The 23,108-nt window shown below is 47.2% G+C and overlaps 1 protein-coding gene across 1 annotated transcript in view; it reads left to right on the top strand.

Annotated features, from left to right (window-relative positions):
• Positions 1-23,108, top strand: part of SHOC1 (shortage in chiasmata 1) — a 1,571,389-nt gene that overhangs the window by 891,800 nt on the left and 656,481 nt on the right. The gene's annotated exons all lie outside the window — the stretch shown is intronic.

The following is a 23,108-nucleotide window of genomic DNA, read 5'->3' on the forward strand; positions in this document are numbered from 1 at the left end:
CAAAAGACCAGATCACTCGTGTTGGGTGCGTACACGCTGGTGACATAGAACTCCGTATTATCCTTACTCATCTTGGCCGTGACCCATCTACCATCTGCACTAACTTCAGACGACAAGACCTCCACCTTCGATTTCTTTGCCACAAGTATCAGGACACCATTCTTTTTATTTACAGCCTCTGCACCCACCACCTCATTATAGGATTTATTTCTCATATGGTAAAACTGCTTTGCCTCAAGCTTCGTCTCCTGGAGCAAGACGATATCACCCTTCAATCTTTTAACATAATCTAATATCTTCTGTCTCTTCACAGGCTGGTTCAGGCCCTTTACATTAAACGACAGCACCTTTAGTCTATCTAAATTACATGCACCCACCGGCGAGCCAAATGAGCTATTTATCATCAGGAGGTTGCAACAACATCACAACAAACACATATTTCACAGTGTGATCGTATCCACAGTAAATCCCAGTACCCCCCACACCCACAAGAAGCAAAAAGACGAGTACCATGCAAGCCGGAGTAAACAACAATAAAAATAAGAGACAAAAAACACATACCCCTACCCAACAAGCCCCCTGCCCCCCACCCTCCCCTCCCCAACTGAACGAGATAGACATGGTGACTGGAAGGAGAATGCGTCGGAACTCCCCCGTGCAACATTTAGACTGAAAGAAAACACCATGGACCTGAGGAACTATCCCCCTCATATTAAGGCCTGAGAAAACCCATTAGGCAACAACACCCCCCCACCAGCATAACCCACCTGCACCTCATCAATCCATCCGGACCAGTAATTTAAAGCCCCCTACAAACCCTACCAACCCCCGTAATAGACCTGTAAAACATTATGCATGACCATTAACTATGTTGGCCCAGTAAACTGAAGCTCCTCTATACAGAAAGCTATAATTCTGAAACATCACACATGGTTAAATATCCTGCGCATCATCCACTGCGTACTACCAAAAACACTGTTTTGGAGAAATCCCGGAGACAGGAAGTATGCCCTTAGCAGCCTGCTCCCCAGTCCGCATTAGAACGTACAAAGCTATGTTCATCCATAACCTGAGGTTGAGGCATGTGCCGCCGTTCCCACCGAGGCGCTCGTGTCCATGTCCTGATCATTCGGGCCCTCCAGCATGCGTTTCAGTTTCAACGGGTCAGAGAAGAAATGAGGGGACCCTTGGATCAAAACACGGTACTTTGCAGGACCAGCGAACCCATATTGAAAGCCCCTTTTCTTTAGCATTGGTCGCAGCGCCAAGAACGCTTTCCTAAGTTCCACCGTCTCTTTACTGTAGTCCTGTGAAATGTACACCTTGGCTGATTTCCATAAAATGTGATTGTTTGTCCTCATGAAACCAAGAATCTGTTCCACGTGTTGATAACGTAACGGCTTGCACACAATTGCTCTGGGCCCTTTCTGGTTTTTATTTATCTGGCCTGGTACTCTATGGGCCCTATCGAACTCCAGAGGATGGTGGAAGGACAGATTAGTAGCCTGGGAGAACCAAGACTCCAGGAAAGCCCCGCAACTAGCATGCTGATCCTCCGACCCCTCCGGAAGGCCAAAAATGCGTAGGTTCCCCCGCCTGTTCCTGTCCTCCAACTCCGCCAGTTTCCGCATAGTGTGCTCCGATGAAATGCATAAGCGGGTGATGGTTGCACACGACTTCACCTCGAGATCTTCAAGCCTGCTGATCCTCGACTCTGCCTCCACCAATTTTGCATTGGTTTCACGGTTATCCTGCCTGATAGCCGCCACCTCATCTTTAGTAGCCTTAGCCAGTTCCCTAACTTCCTCCAGCTTATTAAGGATCAGCTCCGTCGAGTCGGGATTACCTTTCGCCCCTTTGCTGGGTGAACTAGGATTTGATTGGTCAGATTTGAGCCTCTTTGTGCTCTTCATCGATTCTTTACCATCCGCCATGGTAGACCGTCGAGAAGACACCTCTGCCAGATAAAAATATCAAATTACATCAACCTACTCCAGTGGAGTGACTTCTGATCGTCGTTCACTCTGCCGTCTAAAATGGCGTCTTCCCGTCTTCAAGCAATGTGATTGGAGGAACTCAGAACATGGCGCTGATCACGACATAGAGACCAATGTAGATGGACAGGAAATGGCCGCACCACCACGTATCTAGACCCTGGTGCCAGGCCATATATCGCAGGCGAGATCACCAGTGGCCAGGAAGTCATGCAGGCTCAGAGCACCCCAGTCGCGGCCAAGAAGTAGAGCTCCGGATTCACCCAGTAGGCCGAGCTCACCCTGGAGGGAGCCGTATATTCCATGCGCACCGCACCATGACTTACACACCCTAATCATTTGCACACAGGCCGTAATTAAGGTAGAAGAGTCGGTCTCCCAGCTCCACAGCCCACATCATCAGGGTAGGCACACATCCCTCGCGGAACGCACATAGCTCGAGATACTCAAGCGGCCATAGACTCCACATCAGAAGCACGAGGGCTCTCCTTCATGTCGCGGCATCCGCCATTTTGTCAATGCGACATACATCAACGACCGTTCATCGCGCTTCGCAGCTCCTCCATTTCCCCATAAGTGCGCTCCAGCACCTACAACGGCTTAGATCCGTTAGTCCTCACACCTGACCTCGCTCCACATCGACGATCGCCCAGCCGCCGACACCTCTCCCGTCACGCGGTCCCGTAGTCTGCCGAAGTCCACACAGGCATCGGTCGGATCGCTTAAGGCCGTGGACGGGCCGCTTCCCGGCAGCAAAACGCCTCCAAATTTCTCCTCTCAGGCCTCCTCACCTTCCGCTCACATCTTCCGCCCTCCGTTGCTGGTGAGGAGCGGTGAGGCCCGTTCCTCTGCCCTCATTTGTGTGTCGCACGGGCAGAGAGATTCACCGAGCCGCCATCTCCTTCGGCGTCCAAACCACGCCCCCCCACCTCATGAAATCTGACTCCAGTGAGTCGGAATTTGCCTGGTGGTATAAGAACTACCCAAGAAAAAAATATTTTCTTGAATAATGGGAATTTTACTGCTTACTGCACCAAAAGCTGCACGTTCCAATATATAATGGGCATTTTCCCACCTGTCGATATTCATCAGAAACTCGAACTTGCGATGTGTGCAGTAAGTGCAGTTATCAACCGGCCTGCTCATGATGAAGACCTCAGTGTATCAATGTCACTTACGTAGAAGGAATGCTGAGAGTGCTCGTGATGTTTCTGCATCACATAGTATAGGAGAATAGCCAGTAGCTCCAAAGGCCTGAGCTAGAACTGCAGCTTTCATGCTCATAGCCCACTAGTCTTCTCAGCAAGATTAGGGGAGGCAACTCAGAAATAGTGGTGCTAGTAGAAGGCTAATGCTGCGAAGTGCCTCAGAAGAGGAAACAAATGCAACTTTCGAGCTCCAAAGTGCCCGAATATACCTAAAACGGGGGGCTCTGATGGGATTTTGAAACAGTCAAGAGAAGCATTCAGTTAAAAAATTAGGGGCAGCTTTGCACTAGACTTCTCACACTAGAGAGGTGAGGGGACCTAGGGCCTGATTCTTAAAGAAATGAGGGGCATATCAGCAAGCAGGCGATAAAAAATTATTGCCGCTTTTGCGTCCGTTTTCGGACGAAAAGCGGCGATAATTCTATCGCCTGATCAGCAAGGTCACACTATCGCGTGAAACCTTGCCTGATCGCCAATTCCCTTAACGCCCATCTTTGCATCTCTAATGAGATGCAAAGTGGGTGTTCCTCCCCAGGATAACAGGAGAAATGAGCGACATTTCTCCTATTATCAAGCCTCACGCAAAGCAGCATAGCGACAAGAAAAGTAGCGATAACCTGTGTTATCGCTACGTTCCTTACGCCTCCTTTGAAACTGACTTAGCCATGATATCCTATGGAAGGTGGATATCATGGCTAAGTATGTGAGGCCCTATCAGCAAGCTATCGCCAAAAGTTGTGTGATTATCGCTGGATTTCCAGCGATAATCGCACATTTGGCAGCTTGCGCTCTGAATTTTATCGCTTTGGAGATAAGCGTTGCCAATAGCACGCTATCTCCGCGATAAAATTCAGAGTTGGCCGGCGATAATTATCCTCATGCTAAGAGCGCTGAGCGATAATTATCGCCGGCCCTTGCTGATATGCCCCTTAGTTAGGGGCATATCAGCAAGCAGGCGATAAAAAATTATCGCCGCTTTGCGTCCGTTTTCGGACGAAAAGCTGCGATAATCCTATCGCCTGATCAGCAAAGTCACGCTATCGCGTGAAACCTTGCCTGATCGCCATTTCCCTTAACGCCCATCTTTGCATCTCTAATGAGATGCAAAGTGGGCGTTCCTACCCAGGATAACGGGAGAAATGAGCGACAGTTCTCCTATTATCAAGCCTCACGCAAAGCAGCATAGCGACAAGAAAAGTAGCGATAACCTCTGTTATCGCTACTTTCCTTACGCCTGCTTTGAAACTGACTTAGCCATGATATCCTATGGAAGGTGGATATCATGGCTTAGTATGTGAGGCCCTATCAGCAAGCTATCACCAAAAGTTGTGTGATTATCGCTGGATTTCCAGCGATAATCGCACATTTGGCAGTTTGCGCTCTGAATTTTATCGCTTTAGAGATAGGCGTTGCTAATAGCACGCTATCTCCGCGCTAAAATTCAGAGTTGGTCGGCGATAATTATCTTCACGCTAAGAGCGCTGAGCTATAATTATCGCCGGCCCTTGCTGATATGCCCCTTAATCTGCACCTGGAGATGTGTGACCTCTCATAAAGGCATATCAGCTCATTTGAAAAATTACGGGACATATTAACAACTGCCAGCTATAATTATCGCTGGCCGTGCTTAGCGATAATTATATTATCGCAGGCTATCTCTGGTATTTATCGCTATTAACAACGCGTTACTCCAGGGAGATAAAAATTCCAGAGATAGCGAGGTTATCACCCTTTTGCAGGGAACATCGCTGGAAAACCCAGCGATGTTCCCTGCAAAAGGGTGATAACCTTGCTGATACGGTTGTATCAGCATAATCCACCCCCTATGTTAGGGATGGCTAAATCAGGATTTTAGCAGACGTTAGGTTTTGGCAAAAATTGCAGTTTTCGCTAAAATCTAATGTGTTCTAAAATCATGTGGGCTGCCTTGTAAATATTGCGATGTAAACATCAGCGATATTTGCAAGGTAGTCCATCTTGGGTACGCCCAGTAACGCCCACTTTGCATCTCATTGGAGATGCAAAGTGAGGCGTTAGGAAAAAGGGTGCTAACATGCGATTATGCATGTTAGCACCATCTTGTAAATAGGGCGCTGGTTTTATCTCCGCTTTTTTGGCTTTGTAAGCCAAAAAAGCGGAGCTAAAGCCCTTGTAAATATGCCCCTAATAAACCTTCCCTTTTTCGTCTTGAAACCTGCACCAGTCCATGCTCAGATTTCCATTCGTAAACCAGGAAAACTATGAATTTCATTGTCTCGTGCAAAATGTAGGCAATCAGCTGCCAGCAAACACCAATCTATTTATAGCTCTTGAGAGTGCAGTAGCCAGTCTTATACTGGGTGGAAATACGCTGTTGGGGGGGTCTCTCTATCAGAGACTTCTGGAGAATCAAACATAAAATCGCAAGTTTTTTTTTCTTTCATATTTATATAGCGCAAACTCGACCCGAAGGTATTGGAGCGCTTTACATGAGCACCGGATTTACATTACACATTCAGGCACGGGGAGATTAAGTGATTTGCCCAGAATCACAGGGTGTAGACGCGACCTCGAGGCTCGAGCTCTGGTTTCCAACACCAAAGTCGGCAGTTTAGCCGACGGACCACATCCTCTTCCCAAGTTCACCTAGCGGACTGGAAAAGGTCGAGTTCCTAACGGAAAAACTATATAGCTGGCCAGAAAAACAAACACGCATCGAAAATGTAGAAGGTCGGGCTTTGCCAGACGTTCTTTTTTTTTAACTGCTTTTATTGGGCCTTTCAAAACATGGGGCTGTGGCAGTAACATTCCCCTACAAAGGGGTTTCAGAAAGGCACGTTAACACAGTACAGTCCGTTTAAAATACGTTGACTGATATACGTTGCCACAGCTTCGAGCAGACAGTGACGGCTGTCGCTCCATGGAAGACTGTGAGTGTCTCAGCGTGTAGTTGCCGTGCATATATGATGTTACTCATTCAAATGGGGTATTGCCCCCTGACCTGGGAAAGGGGGAAGATGGGCCAAGCGTGAGCACAGGACGGTCTGCGGCAGGTGATGACATCAACCTAGTGCTGAAACAGAGCTCTAGCCGGGACCTTGCTAATGGTGGTTGAGTCTGGCTCATGTGGGGATATCACGGGCTGGAGAGTGGACGACACTACTGCGGAACAGGGACCATAGGGCAGACAGTGGGGCAGAGTCATGTCTGGATTAGGCAAGGGTAAGGTCTGGGGCCATGGGGATGAGCTAGCATTCTACACAAGTTGTCCAAACTGGAAGAGGAGCGTATCCCATGCCGCAGAAGGTGCTTGCGAAGGCGGCAGGCCTCCATGTAGTGGAGAAAATGTATGCAGATGGGACCTTAGTTGAATTCAGTCAGAACAATAATTCTCATATAAAAAAACCCACATGACAGTCCATCAAAGTAGTGCTAGTTTATTTTTATAATCACAATAATTACCACAAACAGTATTTCCTAAAATATGAAGTATTTACACTACAAACATTTCAAATGTAATTCAGTGAGCCCCAGTGAAGTGACCATAACCTAACGTGGTATAAATTGGAGTGAGAAGAGGGGTGGGGGGTTGGGGGGGGGGGGGGTGGGGGGAAGGCAAGGTTATTTGTAATAACAATAAAGATGAGCTTGTCACAATTAAAGTATAGTAGATTTGTGTATTGATTTTCTTAGGCTCTCTCTTTGTTAAAGTCGCTGACGTTTCGACCCTCTCGTGATTCGGGGTCTCTTCAGGACAGGAATTCTGGGGACTAATGGAGGGAGAATATCAGAATGTGCTAGGGAACACAGTGTAAGAGAATGCCGTGGGCATACTAACATATGCAGTGGCGTGCAGCGGCTTACCATTGTTGGCACAGGGTGTGGCCGGCAGGGGTAATTGCTGGAATTCTCAAGGTAGTACCAGTTAATGATACATATGTTGGCTATTAGGGTATGAAGCCAACTGTGAAAAGGGTGACTGTGAATCATAAGTGGTAAGTGGAGTGGCTTACCAGGATTCAACAAGGGCTAGGTAAGTGTATGCTGGTTCATATGAAGATTAATTAAAGGGGTATCCTATTCAGAACTTTATCAGGACCCAAGGATACTGGGAACTAACTCACTGTGTAAAGCAGTATCTGTTTCCTTTTAGTGCCTCCAGGAAATCTAAAGTAAACAGGGGTATACAATTACTACTCATACCGCATATAACAAGGATGAGTTACAGAAACAAATCACAATGACCAGGAGTTGACTCACCCGAGGGAGGAGCTGTGATCAATAATTGAATTACTTGCATTCTGTCACACTTGCATTCTGTCACAAACTGCAAGGATAAAAGTGAATCAGAGAAAGAATAACTCAAGGCATAATCCGGGCACTAATCCTAAAAAACACACGTGAATCTGCCGTACTTACTTGATAAGTCGTGCAGCGGAAGGTTTCTGAATCAGTCTTATTGTGTGGACGCATGATAGTGACTGCTGTTATATGCGCTAGTGCCGGGACCTGCAGTTTGACCGGCACATGCGCACTCAGGATACTACTCTGTGGTGTTGGAGCGGCACATACGCTGACTGGATGTAGCTCTGTGGTGTGGAATCTAAACTGACGGCCATCATGGAGAGGTAATGAAGGATCGGAAAGTGAGACACAATGGAAAGGGCTGGTACTGGGCGGTTCAACTTATTGTGGTGCCAGAGGCATAGGTTGGATAATGCTGGTACTGCGGGAGTTGGACAGGGCTCGCAGTGACATGGAGAAAAATATGGCATATACATAAAAAAGTGAGGCGGCCAATGTAAAAGGTGAAACAACAGTGCACCATAATATATGGCTAAGGCTCATACAGTAAATAGAGCAGTTATTTACAGGAGCATATTACAGTTAATACATAAAGTAAGGTCGGTATGAAGCATAAATAATTATATTACAGAGATACAGTATACATATATACATAGAGCGATCATGAATAGTCACTCAAATATCAGGATAATAGTATAGGGATACTACTCCCATGCGATTTACAGTAACACTACACGTCTGCTTATAAGTGTAGCCAAGCATATGTCATGTAGTAACAGTTGGTAGGAGCTGGCCCGCTTGGACATTCAGAATCTACACCTATTCGTACATTTGTAACTTAAGGATTGGGCAAGATTCAAATATAGAATGTAAATGTAAATGTATGTGTCTTGTAAAGCGCACTGCTGCCCTGAGGCGTCGTGGCGCTGTAGACCGCTGGGGGACCCGTCCTGGCTATCCCTGTGAGATGGTCCCTCCTGGGTATCTCCAAGGTGAAACCAGGCATCCCCGGCGAATGTGGGGGGCCGTTGTGGAGATGAGGCAAGCTAATGCCCAGAGTTGCCGAGTGTGTTCCTGGTTAGAGTAGGTACCGAGGCGAGAATTATCAAGTCCGTTTTGACCCTGGTCCACAACCCTGCCGCGTCGGGAATTGAACCCTGGTCCCTGGCCGATTCTCTGCTTGCGGATCTGCCGCCTCTAACCAGTGAGCCATACCTCTCCAGAAGGGTTCTATGTATTAGCGGACCAGGAGGATCAGAGAGGAGGAGCTCAGTGACTAACCAGGGGTGAATCTCAAAGTCTCATAAGCACTGTAACCCTTTAATGTAGGTTAATGACCCTTCTCCATTTCTCAAGGCTGCTTAACACATTTCTAATGGGATCACATTTTTCTATCCACTTACACTCTAGGGACTGTAAAATGAGTGAAATGTCACCGCCTCTAGGGGGTATTTTGGTTTTCTCAATCACCTGCCATTTTAGGTCGTCAGCAGTGTGAGACTTGTCCTTATAGTGCTCTACTAGGGGGCATTTTCATCTTGGCAACGTATTCTACTATGATGTTGGCCAATGCACGTTTTTACTGGCTGGGTGGTCTGTCCAATATATATCAACTTGCAGGGGCACCAAATGCAGTAGATAACATTTGACGTTGTACAATAAGTCAGGTCACGTAGCGTCATTTTTATGTTACCATGTGTGAAGTCTTTGGTGTCAAGGGTGTACTTACAGGCTACACAATGTCCACATTTAAAATGTCCTGTAAAAGGCGGGAGCGACCAATGGTCATCGATTGTGCTCTTGGGTTTCACAATGCTCATGTCCAAGTGTACCAAATGGTCTTTAATATTCGTTCATTTTTTGTAGGAGAACAGGGGACGTTCTCGGCAGGTACATAGCGTGTTAAGTGTTGGCCAATGTCTTTTTATGGTTTTTGTGACCTGTGTGCTTAAGAGGCAGAAAGTTGTCACATGTACACTTTTATTGGTCTGGTTTTTGTTTTTACTTGTCAAGAATACTTCTCGAGGGCTGAACCATGCCCTCTTCATGAAGGTTTTCACCAGTCTTCTGGGATATCCTCTTTCACGTAATCTGGTACTCAAGATGTTTGCCTCTTTGAAGAAGTCTGCTTTTTCTGTGCAGTTACGCCTAAGTCTCAGGAACTGCCCATATGGTAGACCATCCTTCATTAAATCTGTCCTACACTCTCACCCAGCACCCATGGCGGTCCCAACGTAGTTAATCACAGACCTGCTAGAAATCGCACTGACAATGAACTATTTCAGATTCCACATGGATTACTTCCAACGATGTTCAGGGACATCCATGGAAGCAATTTTTGCTCCAAACCTAGCTAACCTCTATGTAGGTGACCTTGAAAACAAATTAATCAATGATATAATTAATTCCTTCTTCAACAATATAAAGTGCTGGAAGCGCTATATAGCCAAATTTTCCTAATATAGACGGGTACTGAAAGGAGTTTTGAAATGTTCATTGCTTATCTACACAACTGCCAGTCAGCGCTAACTTTTACCTACAGCATGGATAGAGAGAATGTTCCTTTCCTTGACCTACAATTAATACGTCGCAACAATCGACTGAACGTGACCCTGTATCGCAAACCGACAGATAGAAACTCTCTTCTACAATATAAAAGCTTCCTACCCAGGGCCCTGAAGGATGGTCTACCATATGGGCAGTTCCTGAGACTTAGGTGTACCTGCACAGAAAAAGAAGACTTCTTAAAAGAGGCAAACATCTTGAGTACCAGACTACGTGAACGAGGATATCCCAGAAGACTGGTGAAAACCTCCATGAAGAGGGCATGGTTCAGCCCCGAGAAGTATTCTTGACAAGTAAAAGCAAAAACCAGACCAATAAAAGTGTGTGTGTGACAACTTTCTGCCCCCTAAGCATAAAGGTCACGAAAACCATGAAAAGACATTGGCCAACACTTAACATGCTAAGTACCTGCCGAGAACTTCCCCTGTTCTCCTACAAAAAAGGAAAGAATATTAAAGACCATTTGGTACACTCAGACACGAGCATTGTGAAACCCAAGAGCCCAATTCATGACCTTTGGTCGTTCCCGCCTTTTACAGGTCATTTTAAATGTGGACATTGTGTAGCCTGTAAGTACACCCTTGACACCAAAGACTTCACACATGGTAACATAAAAATGACGCTAGGTGACCTGACTAATTGTGCGAGGTCCAATGTTATCTGCTGCATTTGGTGCCCCTACAAGTTGATATATATTGGACAGACCACCCAACCAGTAAAAATGTGCATTGGCCAACATCGTAGTAGAATACGTTGCCAAGTTGAAAATGCCCCCTAGTAGAGCACTACAAGGACAAGTCTCATACTGAAGACGACCTAAAATGGCAGGTGATTGAGAAAGCCAAAATACCCTCTAGAGGCAGTGACATTTCACTCATTTTACAGTTCCTAGAGTGTAAATGGATAGAAAAATGTGATTCCATTAGAAATGGGTTAAACAGCCTTGAGGAATGGTGGAGGTTCATTATCCTACATTAAATGGTTATAGTGCTTATGAGACTTTGAGATTCACCCCTGGTTAGTCACTGAGCTCCCCCTCTCTGATCCTCTGGGTCCTCTAATACATAGAGCCCTTCTATATTCAAATCTTGTCAACTCCTTAAGTTACAAATGTACAAATCGGTGTAGATTCTGATTGTCCAAGCATACCAGCTCCTACCAACTGTTATTTTATGATATATGCTTGGCTACACTTATAAGCAGACGTGTAGTGTTACTGTAAATCACATGGGAGTATTATCCCTATACTATTACCCTGATATTAGAGTGACTATTCCTGATCGCTTCATGTATATATGTATACTGTATCTCTGTAATGTAATTATTTATGCTTCCTACCGACCCTATTTTATGTATTAACTGTAATGTGCTCCTGTAAATAGCTGCTCTATTTACTGTATGAGGCTTATCCATATTTTATGGTGCACTGTTGTTTCACCTTTTACATTGGCCGCCTCACTTTTTTATGTATATGCCATATTTTACTCCATGTCACCGCGAGCCCTGTCCAAATCCCGCAGTACCGTCATTATCCAACCTGTGCCTCTGGCACCACAATAACTTGAACCGCCCAGTACCAGCCCTTTCCATTGTGTCTCACCTTCATTACTTCTCCATGATGGCCGCCAGTTTAGATTCCACACCACAGAGCTGCATCCAGTCTGCGCATATGCTGCTCCAACACCACAGAGCAGTATCCTGACTGCGCATGTGCCGGTCATCCTGCAGGTCCCAGCACTGGCGCAAATAACCGCAGTCACTATCATGCGTCCACACGATAAGACTGAATCAGAAACGCACCGCTGCACGACTTATCAAGTAAGTACGAGGGATTCAAGTCCGTTTTGTAAGATTAGCGCCCGCATTATGCCTTGAGTTATTCTTACTCTGATTCACTTTTAACCCTGCAGTTCGTGACAGAACACTAGTAATTCAATTACTGATCACCGCTCCTCCCTCGGGTGAGTCAACCCCTGGTCATTGTGATTTGTTCCTGTAAATCATTCTTCTTATAAGCGGTATGAGTATGTAGTAATCAAGCCAGGATCCAGGAGGTAGTTTCATGTAGTTTTATTGAGGCTGATTACATGTTGAAAGTTAGTTGTAAATAAGCTAGTATTTAGCCCCACCAGGAGCAGCCTTCCAGGTGCTCAGCCCTTCTCCAACTGTCCATTCCCACTCCCAACATTCCATCCAGCATCACACTGTCAGCATTCCACTGGCACATCTTAACTATACCAGACCAGGATACTACATATCCTCCTTTGTTCCAACAAAAACAAAAAGGAACGCCAAAATCTAGAATGACGAGAGAAAAAGAACAGAAGCTAGACACAGAAACGAGAAGACCGGAAAGCACGAGAAAATAGAGGAAGAATATACTGAAAGAAGATGAGAGAGAATAACACAAACCAAACCCATCTTCCCTTCCAAGGATAGCAACCTAACAAAAACACCAAAGAGAGATGGGGATAAGATATAATGAAAAGACATGAGAAAAGAAAACGTAAACACCCATCTTCCCTTCCAAAGAATAAAAGAAGAAAACATCCATAAATCACTGTCCTCTGCATAACCACTGGCCAGGTAGAAATACAAGAAAACAGCTCATCTCAGGAAGAAACAAGGCGACAGAGAAAAAGCGGAAACCAAATGCTCACTCTTCCCTGACGACAGCAAGAAAAAGAAATTACAATAAATAGAATACAACTGGGCTACAGCGTAAAAAGTAAAACTAGAACAATTGAAACGCCCAGAGTAACGTGACCCATGCACTGTGGCGACTTGAACCACACACCCTCCAAGGGTAACAACATTCGATTATGCATGGGCAACCTCGAGTGGAGGTATATGTGCACTAATTGAAAACAAAACAAATGCCAGCACTAAACACCTTAAGAAAGGTAACACGTGCACTACAGTGAAGGCAATAAACAATAATGTGATGTCCACCTACGGACGCACCTCGACTAGAGGTAAAAACATTATGCACCAGATAATGGGGAAAGACCCCAAAACACACCTCCGGAGAGGTCAAGAATTTGTGCATTTGAACACGGGACACACGTCCGTGCGACACACCTCAACTGGAGGTCAACAGGTATGCACATGAGCTAGGGACATAACTCTAAACACACCTCGCAGAGAGGTCCTTAGATTACCATGTGCGAGTGGGACAAGAATCCACACCTAACATTGTATACATTAGACACTGTACACTCTTACGGTAGTGAAAACAACACGAGGAACCTCGTATGGGGAAAACAACATTGTGCACAAGTGAAGATAAAACAAATTTTGCAGTATACACGCTCAAAAATATTCTGCACTAGTGAACATACAACAGAATGTGCACTATACAAGCTTAAAAAATATTGTGCACTGTACAAAAGGGACGACGCCCATAGAACACACCCCGTGTGGAGGTCAGAACTTTGTGCACTGATAAAAAAAACAAAGGTAACTTGCAGACCTATATAATTGCTCTACCCCTGAAAAACGTGGTTAAAACAAAACCTAATCATAATGCAGTCTTCATAACACTATAGGGCAACAAATCATATGCACAGTCAGCGACGTCCTGTAGTTGAAATGAAAAGTCTAAAAAACTATTTCCCCATTAGATGGCAGCGTAAAATATTTCCCCACCATATGGCAGCGTAACTCTGGCATAGAACACAGAAGCATTAGTATTACACAAAACAAAATCTCACCCCACCATTTAACATCCACGTTGCACTAGAACCCATGTTCATGTCTAAACATCACCGTTGCACTAGAGCCACTGTTCATATCAATATATCGCTGTCGCTCTTCCACGTCGGTCCAAATCCTAAATAAAAACTTTATTGCTCATCTGTGAAAAAGGAATGAACAAGACAGATCGTGGTTGGCAAGTGCGATCGGGAAATAAGTCTCTTGGGCCAAAATGAACACCATGAGATGCACGGAGCTTCCAGTTCCAGCCACAAGATGGCGGGACGTTCATCACGTTGGGCCGGGTGGCTCACGGTGTCGGTGTGCTCTTAGGCATCCGTGTGAGGAGATCCGAGCAAGGCGTCACAAAGAAATGATGAGGAACCTCGAGACGGCACAGGTAAGGCGGCGCATGCAGAGGGAGGCACGTGCTGAGTTTGAAAAGTGTGGTAGAGAATGGCAGTTTGAGCGTGTTAACATACGGTGAAAAAAAAAACTTTTGAAATGTCTCTCCAACAGCCACAAACTCCACGTAGACTGCCTGAATGCTCCCCATACATACGTAGCATAAACATGAAATGAAAAGTTCACTGCCACTCCAACCTGAGATACACATGCAGGGAGCGGCGCAGTCTGTAATAAGCAACGATTGAGGGCAGAACAAGATAGTAGGCAGGTCGGAAAACTCCAAACAATTCCACAAAACAAACCGCAAACTCCTGAAGAATGTCAATAAATCAACTTAGCACTTGTATAACGCAGCACTTATAAATTATGGGACATTTCTAGGCTTGCAGAGATTCAAATGCTCACTAGGGGTGCCAGTTTCCTCATTACGCCATACACTGCAGCTTGCCTTTCACTGTTGCCAAATCCAAAATCTGACGCTGGTTAATGGGGAGATAACACAGCGCTAAAAAAAAATGTCACACATCCGAATGAAGATTGACACCAAGCTGACACTCCTATGTAACAGCGCACTTTGCTCCTCTGAAAGTACAGCACTGGAAAACAGGCTTACCCTCTCTTGAGGGCACAGCAGAGACTTACCCTCTCTTGAGGGCACAGCGCACAGCAGAGCAGAGGCTTACCCTCTCCTGAGGGCACAGCGCTTGAGCAGCAACCGAACAGACGCTGTAGGGACAGCAGACAGAGACTTGAGCTGCTGATAAAATAGGAGCTGGCACTGTAGCTTTGAGGGCGACCGTTGTAGAGGTCACTGGTGGGGCTATGGTGTGCCAGTTAGTTGAATATTCGCAGCTGTAGTTACTTGAGTTGCTTTAACTTGATAGTAGATGCTCTAGACTTGAAGGTTACAGAGGTAGCAGACGCAGGTTCTTTAGTTCAACTCGTCGCCATAAAATTGTAGTAATCAAGCCAGAATCCAGGAGGTAGTTTCATGTAGTTTTATTGAGACTGATTACATGTTGAAAGTTAGTTGTAAATAAGCTAGTATTTAGCCCCACCAGGAGCAGCCTTCCAGGTGCTCAGCCCTTCTCCAACTGTCCATTCCCACTCCCAACATTCCATCCAGCATCACACTGTCAGCATTCCACTGGCACATCTTAACTATACCAGACCAGGATACTACAGAGTAGTAATTGTATACCCCTGTTTACTTTAGATTTCCTGGAGACACTAGAAGAAAACAGATACTGCTTTACGCAACAAGTTAGTTCCCAGTATCCTTGGGTCCTGATAAAGTTCTGAACAGGATACCGCTCGAATTAATCTTCATATGAACCGGCATACACTTACCTAGCCCCTGTTAAATCCTGGTAAGCCACTCCACTTACCACTTATGATTCACAGTCACCCTTTTCACAGTTGGCTTAATACCCTAATAGCCATCATATGTATCATTTAAAGATACTACCTTGAGAATTCCAGCAGTTACCCCTGAAGATATCCTGGCACACCCTGTGCCAACAATGGTAAGCTGCTGCACGCCATTGCATATGTTAATATGCCCACGTCATTCTCTCACACTGTATTCCCTAGCACATTCTGATATTCACCCTCCATTAGTCCCCAGGGGAAACATCTTTTACAACGCGGAGATTACATCGCGATGCCATTACATCGCGGTTTTTACAACGCAAGTCGTTACAACGTCTTGCGCTAGATGGCGCTCTAGGACAAGGAATAGTATAATTCACTATCCAACACCTTCCCTACTGAACGTAGACTGGAGTTGGAATAGTAAATTATACTACTCCTAAGTCCTATTCCTTGTCCTAGAGCGCCATCTAGCGCAAGTTGTTGTAACGACTTGCGTTGTCAAAACCGCGATGTAGTGTACCGCGATGTAAATGTATGCATTGTAACGTCATACATCCGTCCCCAGAATTCCTGTCCTGAAAAGACCCCATATCACGAGAGGGTCAAAACGTCGTCGACTTTTACAAAGAGAGAGCCTAAGAAAATCAATACAAAAATCTACTATACTTTAATTGTGAAAAGCTCCTTTTTAATGTTATTACCAATATCCTCGCCTTTTTCCTCTCCTTCTTCTCACTCCAATTTACACCACGTTAGGTTATGGTCACTTCACTGGGGCTCACTGAATCACATATGAAATGTTTTTAGTGTAAATACTTCATATTTTAGGAAATACTGTTTGTGGTAATTATTGTGATTATAAAATAAACTATACTCACTTCGGCTGATAGACTGTTGTGTGGGCTTTTTAGATATGAGAATTATTGTTCTGATTGAATTCAACTAAGGTCCCATCTGCATAAGTGTTTTCTGTCCTTGATTAATTCAAGCAAGCTATGTTCTCTTGCAGAATTTGTATTATTTTTGGTAAATGAGTTCCTTGTGAACATTGATTTTTTGCTTATTAGCAATACCCAGTTCGCAAGGACATATGGGTCGCTCTTGTTTTTCTAAATATCCATGTAGTGGAGAGCCTCCCCCTCGGCTCTTCCCCATTAACACATTGCCCAATGCTAAGCCGCCACCGATGCAGCCCTCCAGTGCATGGTCAGGGTTCTCTTTGCCAGTAAGAGGGGGGCCATGCCGGCAAAGCATGTCCTTACCCTGTGACTTTTTCTGCATTTGAATATGCCCAAGGTGTGTGCCTCCCATTTGTAAATGTTGGTTAGTTCCATAACCTCCTGCAAGACCTTGTTTACTAAAAGCCAATATGTGGAGAGGGCCTGATACGACCATAACATGTGTTGTATATCAGCTGTGGTAAATGACAGCGGGGACACTGCAAGTGCGCATTTGGGAAGTAGCGATTGAGTTGTTCCGGGGTCAAATAGGCTCGGTGGAGAGTAGAGAATTTAATGTTTTTAAATTGGATGTTCTGAGAAAACCACTGGGGGAACTCCAGAGTCTGCTACCACACCTTAATGTGTAATACCTTCTCATTTTTTTCCTCCCATTTGCCACGCAGAGTTGTCAATGGAAACCCAGCATGCTCTTGGACAGCTTTTTAAATCCATGTAATTGGGTGACCCCCCATCCCCCATGTGAGGTTGTCTTTGCAGGATGTTATGGATTTGGAGTTCCTCTTCTTGTGTTAACCAAAGGATCCGACATGTGATGCATATTTGTCTGTATGTGAGAAACTGGCTGGCCTGGTGGCATAATGTAGTCAGAAATAAGTACATCAAAGGTGAGTAGGAGGCCAAAAGATCAGCTGGTGAGTGGTAACGATGCACTCCGAGGTATCTGACTGTGTCACCTCACCAGCTGAGCAGAATGCGCCTGAGTTGTACCTCTTGTGGAGCGCAACGGGTATACTCATGAATCTGAAAGAAACAGTTAGTTGTAGACTCCTTACCTTAGAATTACCCCAGGCATCAGACTGGATCCAGAATGTTTTTCATCAGCAGTACCCCTGCGCGTCCGAAGGTGGCTTTAGTTGACTCGCGTTCGTCGTCGTGATCGCCGGGATGACATCGCGGTAGCAACTTGGATGCCGCCCTCATGCTCTGACGTCAGTTCTTTCTTTTTCCGCGCCAGCAAGCACAGATCTGGGGAGAGCGGTGCCTCCACTCACTTTTTGACTGACTTTTTTCTCGACTTTTGTCGACTTTGTTTTTTTTAGTCCATCGACTCCTGGTGCAGGAGGGATGCCCGGCTTCAAGGCATGTTGTTTTCTGTAACTGACTGACTGACCCCCAGCCGGCGTCGACCCCAGCTTCCGCCCCAATGTTGACACGGAGCCGTACCGGCGTCGACTGACGCCGGATCCGGCACCGATGGTTTTTTTTGTGCCTGTGTTCCACCCTGGTCCTTTTCAGCCAGATGGGCAGCCAGAGGAGGGTGAGGAAGACTGGGAGGTGTCTGGTGACCCTTTAGGAGACCAGTTGGAGTATGATCCGGACTGGAGAGAGGAACTGGGGGATGTCAATGGTCTGGATACCTCCCCAGACCTTGGCATGTTGTCTCCACCTACCGTGGCAACGGAGGAGGGAGCGTCATACGCAGTAGTGTTGCGTAGGGCGGCCGAGGCTCTCCACCTCGAGCTATCTACGGTGGCAGTCAGGACTCACCTCCTGACAGAGGTGCGTCAGCCGGCTGCAAGCTCTTCGGAGCCCCTGCTGCCATTCAATGAAGCCCTAACAGACATCCTTTGGACACCTGGTCCAGGCCCAACACAGGGGCTCCTGTGGATAGCATGATTGCCCAACGCCACCGCCTGGCCCCTGGCGACCCCAATTTCCTCTCCCAAAACCCCACCCCTGAGAGCTTGGTGGTCCAAGCCTCTACATTCAAAGGCGACTTCCCTAACGCTCCACCTGATAGGGAATCCAAAAAGCTGGACCAACTTGGGAAGAAGATGTTTTCTTCCTCCAGTTTGTGACTGTGGTCGGTAAACACTGCATGTCTGTTGGGCCGTTATTCCCACTCAGTGTGGGATATGGTGGAGCAAGTGCTGCCTCAGTGCCCGGAGGAGGTCCGGGCCGTGCACTCCCATGCAGTTGCCGAGGGAAGAGACGCAGTGAAGTTTACCATCCGCTGTGGACTGGACACCACTGACTCGCTGGGTAGGATGATTTCAATGACGGTAGCCCTTCAACGCTATGCCTGGCTGAGGTCGATTGGTTTCTCTGGAGATATCCAGAACACCCTGACGGACATGCCTTTTGATGGCCGTTGCCGGTTCTGCGACAAGGCCGACAGTGGGTTAGAGCACTTTAAGGACTCTCGGGCTACAGTCCTTGTGCCTCTCCACCACACGCCCGGCCTTGTCTGCATTTCACCCTATTTTGTGGCTATGGAAGGGGTGCCCCACCATGTTCCTTCCAGGGCCACCGGCCGGCGCAAGCGGTTCAGCCCCAGCAAGGCCGGGGGACGCGGGAACCACCGCTGTGGTTCTGGGGGCCAGCAAGTGGGCAAATCCACCACGCCCCCAATGCAGCAGCCTCCAAACCCTCCTAGTCTGACCTTTCAGGCAAATAACATGCCACTGGGTGGCAGAATTCGCCATCATCTCCCCCACTGGCGTACCATCACGTCAGACAGGTGGGTTTTGCAGATAGTCTGAATAGGCTACTCCCTCCCCTTCGAGACTACCCCCCCAGCCATGCCACCTCAGTACCGGGGGATCACCTGGCCCTTCTCCAACAGGAAGTTACGGCTCTCTTGGCCAAGGGCGCCATCGCACGAGTTTCTGCCCCAGAAGTAGGTTGTGGTTGCTATTCCTACTACTTTCTGGTGCCCAAGAAGGACAAGGGCCTGCGTCCTATCCTGGATCTCAGGAACGTCAACCGCTTCCTCCGGAAAGAGAAGTTCAAAATGTTGACCCTGGCTCAAGTCCTGTCTGCTCTCGACCCTGGAGACTGAATGGTAGCATTGGACTTGCAGGACGCTTAGTTTCACATCCCTGTCCTGCCGGCCCACCGGCGTTACCTGCGGTTCACGGTAAGTCACTAGCACTTTCAGTTTACTGTGCTCCCCTTTGGCCTTACCAGCGCCCCTCGGGTGTTAATGAAAGTGATGGCGGTGATCGCAGCTCATCTGCACAGATCAGGGGTTCCAGTCTTCCCCTATCTTGACGAGTGGTTGTTGAAGGCGGGCTCTCCCCAGGCAGTCGTCTCCCACCTCCAGACTACGGCCGACCTCCGGCATTTGCTGGGGTTCTCCATCAATGTGCCGAAGTCACATTTGACTCCCTCTTAGAAGCTCCTCTTTATCAGAGTGGTTCTGGACACGGCGCAGTTTTGGGTCTGTCCTCCCGAACAGCGAGTCCGGGATATTCAGGCTATGATTCTGATCTTTCAGCCTCTATCCCGGTTTCGGTCAGGATGACCCTCCGGCTACTGGGCTTGATAGCCTCCTTCATCCTGCTGGTGGATCATGCCAGATGGCATATGCGGGCTCTGCAGTGAGACCTGAAGTTCCAGTGGGCACAGCATCCGGGGAACCTGTCCAATTGCGTCTAGATCTCGGAGGGCACTGCATGCCAACTGCAGTGGTGGCTCACGAACCAGGATTGGGTCGACGGCAGATCCCTCTCCCTTCCTCAACCAGAGTTCACAGTGGTGAACAATGCATCACTTCTGGGATGGGGCGGCCACATGGGGGAGGTGGAGATCAGAGGCCTCTGGTCTCTGGCAGAGTCCGGGCTCCATATCAACCTTCTGGAGCTTTGGGCGATTCGTCTTGCACTTAAGGCATTCCTTCCCTCTGTCTGGGGAAGAGTAGTGCAGGTGTTCATGGACAACACCACCGCCATGTGGTACTGCAACAAACAGGGCGGGGTGGGGTCTTGGACCCTATGTCAAGAGGCTCTCTGTCTCTGGACATGGCTGGAACATCAGGACATTTCCCTGGTGGTTCAACAACTGGCAGGTTCTCTGAATGCTAGGGCGGGCAAAATCAGCCCTAGGTGCATGATGGATCACGAATGGCGTCTTCACTCGGAGGTTGTGCAAGGTCTCTTTCAACAGTGGGGAGAGCCTTGGTTAGATCTATTGGCCACCGAAGAGAACGCGCAGTCAGCAATTCTGCGCATTGGAATTTCCAAGGCAGCACTCGCTAGGCAACGCTTTTCGTTGTATGTGGAGTTAGGGTCTTTCCGCCTATACCACTTCTGCCCAGAGTGCTGAAGAAGATCAAGCGTGACCTGGCCCAAGTCATTTTTGGGGCTCCGGATTGGGCACGAAGAGTCTGGTATCTTGAGCTGCTCAACTTGGCCATCGATCTTCCGATCTGACTGCCTCTTCGGGAGGATCTTCTGTCGCAGCAGCAGGGGACGGTCCTCCACCCAAACCTGTCCAGCCTCCACCTCCTTGCGTGGAGATTAACGGCGGCAGTTGACGTCATTTGACCTGCCTCCCGAAGTCTGCAATGTTATCTTGGCAGACAGGCATCCCTCCACTAAGACGGTATAGGCCTGCAGATGGAACAGATTTGTGGAATGGTACACAGCAAAGGCTGCGGATCCCCTTTCCGACCCTCTTTCTGAGGTTCTCTTGTTCCTCCTTTATTTGGCCCAGCAGGGCTCTGTTCTGGGCACTCTTAAGGACTACCTCTCGGCCATTTCAGCCTTCCTTAGGCTTCCTGATCGGCCTTCTCTGTTTCAAGTCCTGTGTTGTAAATAGATTCCTTAAGGGCATTACTCATCGTTTTCCTCCTGTTCCCTTCGTAATGCCTCACTTGTACTTGATCTTGATTCTTACCCACCTTATTTGCGCTCCCTTTGAGCCATTACATAAAACTGTCCTCTCAGCCTTCTCTGAAAACTGCCTTTCTGGTGTCCATCACCTCTGCACGCAGGGTGAGTGAGCTACAAGCTCTTTCTTCCAAGCCTCCTTTTCTGGCTATTCATCCGGACAAGGTCGTCTTCAGAATTAGACCTTCCTTTCTTCCCAAGGTTGTTACTACTTTCCACATTGGCCAAACCATCACTTTGCCCACCTTCTTTCCGCCTCCGCATCCTTCGAAAGAGGAAGAGAGGCGCCACCGTCTGGATCCAAAAGGTGCGCTTTCCTTCTACTTGGATCTCACCAAACATTTCCGGGTGGACGACCAACTCTTTGTTTGTTGCGTGGGTGCTAAGAAAGGTCGGGCCGTGCACAAATGGACCTTCTCTAGGTGGGTCGTTATGTGCATCAAAGCCTGCTATCCTTTGGCAAAGAAGGAGCCTCCAGTGGGGCCGCACTCCCATTCCACCAGGGCGACGGCAGCTACTACTGCTTTGGGATGAGGAGTTCCCCCTAAATGACATCTGTCAGGCAGCTACGTGGGCATCGCTGCACAGGTTTACCAAACACTACTGCCTGGACTGTCAAGTCCGGAGAGACGGCTTCTTTGGCCGTTCTGTTCTCCAGGACTTTCTGGTGTGAACTTGGTTCGCATACCCACCTCCAGGGTTGGTATTGCTGGGGTATCTATTCTAAGGTAAGGAATCTATAACTAACTGTTTCTTTCAGATGAACAAGTTACTTACCTTCGGTAACGATATATCTATAAGAAACATAGTTATGGATTCCTTACAGCCCCACCCATCATCCTCGTTCTGCGAACTGATGTCTAGGGTTAAGGACTTCCTTTCAGGGCCCTAGTTTTGTGCACCAGTGGTCAGTGTCTTGCATGGCTCTGCGCTTCTGGCGTGGAAAGTCGTGTACAGAACTGACGTCAGCGTGCAAGGGCGGCGTCTATGTAGCTACCGCAACGTCATCCCGGCAATCACGATGCCGACAACGAACGCAGAGTCGACCGACGCCACCTTCCGACACGCAGGGGTACTGCTGCCAAAAAACTTTCGGATCCAGTCTGACGCCTGTGGGTAATTCTAAGGTAAGGAATCTATAACTAACTTATGTTTCTTACAGATATATAGTTACCGAAGGTAAGTAACTTGTTCTTTAGCCCAATTGACGAGGAGACCCACAGCACATACGAATGGGTCATGTGTGGCGTGTATGGATGCGAGATAGGAACGAAGGTAAATCATCTGCGTATAAGGACACTGCATGTGTGCCATCGTCCAGGGGGATTCCCCTGTTTTGTCCCTCCATGCGGAGGCGGATGGCATGAAACTCCATTGCAATCGCAAAGAGCAAGGGGGACAGAGGGCAGCCTTGCCTGGTTCCTCTCTCTGCCCATTGAGACATTTGCCAACGTTCTTTTGTTTTTTAAAGCTTTATTACAAAAACATCATAACATTTGTGGATTTTGGTAAAAAAACTAGCTTAATTAAGCAGCATATTTTGAAAATAGTGATTTCCCTGCAGACCTAAAGCATGATAGAGGACTTGCACAAGAAGAAAAATAAAAGCACCCAAGAGGATGTGGTAAGGGATGAAAAAGTAATGAAACAACTTCATTGTAAAACATGCGTTGGTAAAGCCAATAGGTCTGAATTTCATTTTGAGTCCTGAATAAAACATAAAAG

Source organism: Triturus cristatus, chromosome 2_2 (assembly GCF_964204655.1).
Source record: "Triturus cristatus chromosome 2_2, aTriCri1.1, whole genome shotgun sequence".
Classification (NCBI taxonomy): domain Eukaryota; kingdom Metazoa; phylum Chordata; class Amphibia; order Caudata; family Salamandridae; genus Triturus; species Triturus cristatus.